The following is a 4,527-nucleotide window of genomic DNA, read 5'->3' on the forward strand; positions in this document are numbered from 1 at the left end:
AAAAATTCAGAGTTTGATGGTAATTTGAGGGAAACACGCATAGACACAGACTCACATATTATAGACACACAAAAAAGATAATTAAAGTGTCAGCCTTACCACCTAAGTATACAACCATTCTGCCTGAAAATGATAATATTTTACCTTATTTGTCTGTAGGTACTCCTGCATTTGACAAAACATGCTGAATTAAATTTATTTTTTTCAAAAGCTCTGTATTTTTTTTAAAGCTCTGTATTAATTTATAAGAATGTGAACAGGAGGAAACAGTGCTACGCAAAACTACCGACCCAAGAATCCCAGAGAATGCCAAGAAGGGTCAATCCCAAAGAAATCTACAACTAATCATGCAAATTGCAGAAAAACAAAGAGAAAGAGAAATTTTTAAAAGGACTCAGAGAGGGGAGAAATCTTAGCTACAGAAGAACAAGGATTAAGAATTATGGCAGACTTCTCATGAGAAACCAGGCAGGCAAAAAGAGATTAGTAAAATCATTAAAGTGTTGAAATAAAAAAATACATTTGACCCTTGAACAATGCAGGGGCTTGGGTTTCAATACTGTGCACAGTCAGAACTGTGTATACCTTTGCACTTCCCCCAAATTTAAGTGTTTGGCTACTGTTGATTAGAAACTTTGTCGATAATGCAAATTATTGATTAATACAAATTTTGCATATTATATGTATTACATATGACATTCTTCCAATAAAGTAAGCTAGAGAAAAAAAAATAAGAAAATCATAAGGAGGAGGAGAAAGAAGAAGTGTTAGTCTTGCTGTTTCAGGGGTTGTGGGGGCAGAAGAAGCTCTGCATTGAAGTGGACCTATACAGTTAAAACCTGCGTTCTTTAAGGGTCAACTGTACCAACATCTCAGAGTTCTATAACAGTGAAGTTATCTTTCACAAGTGAAAGAGAGAAATAAACTTTTTAGGCAAGAATATAGGCATATTCATTACCAACATACTTACATTGCAGCAATTTTAAAGTAGTTCTTCAGGAGGAAAGAAATACGTAGGCCAGTAACTTACATAAATAAATAAAGAAAGAACACCAGACAAGAAATCGCTAAGGGTCAAATAATTTTTTTTTCTTTTCTTATTCTTAATTGATCTAATAGATAACTATTCAAAGTGACATTAGTAACGATGTTTATGGTGATTATAGAATATGAATAAGTAAAATGAGGGGCATCAAAATTATAAGAGATAGATGGGAGAAACTGGAAATAATCTGCTATCATTACCTTTACCATCCATGAAGTGCTATACCATTACCTGAAAATCCACTTTGATTAGTTGTAAATGAATACTGGAGACTCCAGAGCAACCACCAAAGAATAAAAATAGGTATACATGATATGCTAAGACAAAAGAAAAAGCGTAATTGTATGTAGTGCTCAGTTACAATCATATAAGCTGAAAAAGAGGGAAAAAAGAAATAGGGAACAAATGCAACAAATGGAAAATATTTACAAACATAGTAGCTTTTAGTCCAACTATATCAGTAATCACTTGAAATGTGAATGGTCTAAATACACCAGTTAAAAGACAGAGACTGCTGAATTCTACCAGACATACAAAGAGGAGCTGGTACCATAGCAGAGGGAGAGATGCCAGATGTAGGTGATGGGGAGGAAGGCAGCAAATCACACTGCCACGTGTGTTCCTATGCAAAAATTTTGCATGTTCTTCACATGTACCCCAAAACCTAAAATGCAATAAAATAAATACATGGGAAAAAAAATAAAAAAAAGACAGATACTGTTGAATAAATGAATAAAACAAGACCCACCTATATTAGATTGTCTAAAAAAATTACTTAGTATAAATATACAGGTTATGGATGGAGAAATATATAATATGCTAATACTAATAAAAAGAAAGCTTGAGTAGTTATATTAATTTCAAAGTGGACTTCAGAACAAGGACAATTATCAGTGTGAAAGAGGAGCATTACATAATGTAGGGATCCATTCTCCATGAAGACATAATAATCCTAAATTTGTATGTACCTAATGATGGAATGTCAAATTACATGAGGCAAAAGCTGATAGAGCTGCAAAAAGAAATAGACAAATTTGCTATTATATTACATTGGAGACTTCAACATCTCTTTTTCAGTCAATGATAGATCTAGCTGGTCAGTATTAGACATATCAATGAGACAAAACATTAACAAGGATAGTCAGGACTTGAACTCAGCTCTGGATCAAGTGGACCTAGTAGACATCTACAGAACTCTCTACCCCAAATCAACAGAATATACATTCTTCTCAGTTCCACATGGCACTTATTCTAAAATCGACAACATAATTGAAGTAAAACACTCCTCAGCAAATGCAATAGAACTGAAATCACAACAAACAGTCTCTCAGACCACAGTGCAATCAAATTAGAACTCAGGATTAAGAAATTCACTCAGGCTGCGAGCAGTGGCTCACACCTGTAATCCCAGCTCTTTGAGAGGCCAAGGCAGGTGGATCACATAAACTACCATCAGAGAATACTATAAACACCTCTAGACAAAGAAACTAAAAAATGTAGAATAAATGGATAGATTTTTGGACATATACACCCTATCAAGACTAAGCCAGGAAGAAGCTGAATCTCTGAATAGACCAATAACAAGCTCTGTAATTGAAGCAGTAATTAATAGGCTACCAACCAAAAAAAGTCCAGGACCAGAGAGATTCACAGCTGAATTCTACCAGAAATACAAAGAGGAGCTGGTACCATTCCTTCTGAAACTATTCCAAACAATTGTAAAGGAAGGAACCCCTCTCAGATGCATTTTATGAGGCCAGCATCATCCTGATACCAAAACCAAGAAGAGACACAACAAATAAATAAAACTTCAGGCCAATATCCCTGATAAACACTGATGTGAAAATCCTCAATAAAACAATTGCAAATTGAAACCAGCAGCACATCCAAAAACTTATCCACCACAATCAAGTTGACTTTATACCAGGGATGCAAGGCTAATTCAACACACACAAATCAACAAATGTAATCCATTACATAAACAGAACAAAGGCAAAAAACACTACATCTATCTAAATAGATGTAGAAAAGTCTTTTGATACAATTCAACATCCCTTCATGTTAAAAACTCTCAATAAACTAAGTATTGATGGAACATATCTCAAAATAATAAGAGTTATTTATGACAAACACACAGCCAGTATCATATTGAATGGGCTAAAGCTGGAAGCATTCCTTTGAAAACTGGTACAAGAAAAGAAGGCCCTCTCTCATCACTCCTATTCAACATAGTATTGGAAGTTCTGGTTGAGGACAATCAAGCAAGATAAAGAAATAAAGCATATTCAAATAGGAAAATAGGAAGTTAAGTTGTCTCTGTTTGCAGACAAATATGATTTTATATTTAGAAAACCCCAACATTTCAGCCCAAAATCTTCTTCAACTGATAGGCAACTTCAGCAAAGTTTCAGGATGTAAAATCAATGTGCAAAATCACAAGCATTTCTTCACACCAACAATAGGCAAACAAGAGCCAAATCATGAATGAATTTCCATTTACAATTGCTACAAAAAGAATATAATATCTAGGAATACAGCTAACAAAGGATATGAAGGACCTCTTCAAGGATAACTACAAACTACTGCTCAAGGAAATAAAGGAGAACACAAACAAATGGAAAAACATTCCATCCCCATGGATAGCAAGAATCAATATCATGAAAATGGCCACACTGCCCAAAGTAATTTATAGATTCAATGCTATTCCCATCAAACTACCATTGACATTCTTCACAGAATTAGAAAAAAAAACTATTTTAAATCTTATGTGGAATCAAAGAAGACCCCATATAGCCAAGAAAATCCTAAACACGAAGACCAAAGCTGGAGGCATCACACTACCTGACTTCAAATTATACTATAAGTTTACGGTAACTGAAACAGCATGGTACTGGTACAAAATCAGACATATAGACCAATGGAATGGAACAGAGACCTCAAAAATAACACCACATATCTACAACCATCTGATCTTCAACAAACCTGACAAAAACAAGCAATGGGGAAAGGATCTCCTATTGAGTAAATGGTGCTGGGAAAATTGGCTAGCCACGTAAAGAAAACTGAAATTGCACCCCTTCCTTATACCTTATACAAATAGTAACTCAAGATGGATTGAGGGACTTAAATGTAAAGCCCCAAACCATAAAAACCCTAGAAGAAAACCTAGGCAATACCATTTAGGACATAGGCATGGGCAAAGACTTCATGACAAAAATACCAAAAGCAATTGCAACAAAAGCCAAAATTGACAAATGGGATCTAATGACATAAAGAGCTTCTGCACAGCAAAATAAACTATCATCAGAGTGAGCAGGCAACCTACAGAATGGGTAAAAATTTTTACAACCTACCCATCTGACAGGTGTAATATCCAGCATTTATAAGGAACTTAAACATGTTTACAAGAAGAAAACAATCCCATCGAAAAGTGGGCAATGGATATGAACAAACACTTCTTAAAAGAAGACATTGGCTGGGCA

The sequence above is a fragment of the Cebus imitator genome, unplaced genomic scaffold (genome assembly GCF_001604975.1).
Source record: "Cebus imitator isolate Cc_AM_T3 unplaced genomic scaffold, Cebus_imitator-1.0 Scaffold41, whole genome shotgun sequence".
Lineage (NCBI taxonomy): Eukaryota > Metazoa > Chordata > Mammalia > Primates > Cebidae > Cebus > Cebus imitator.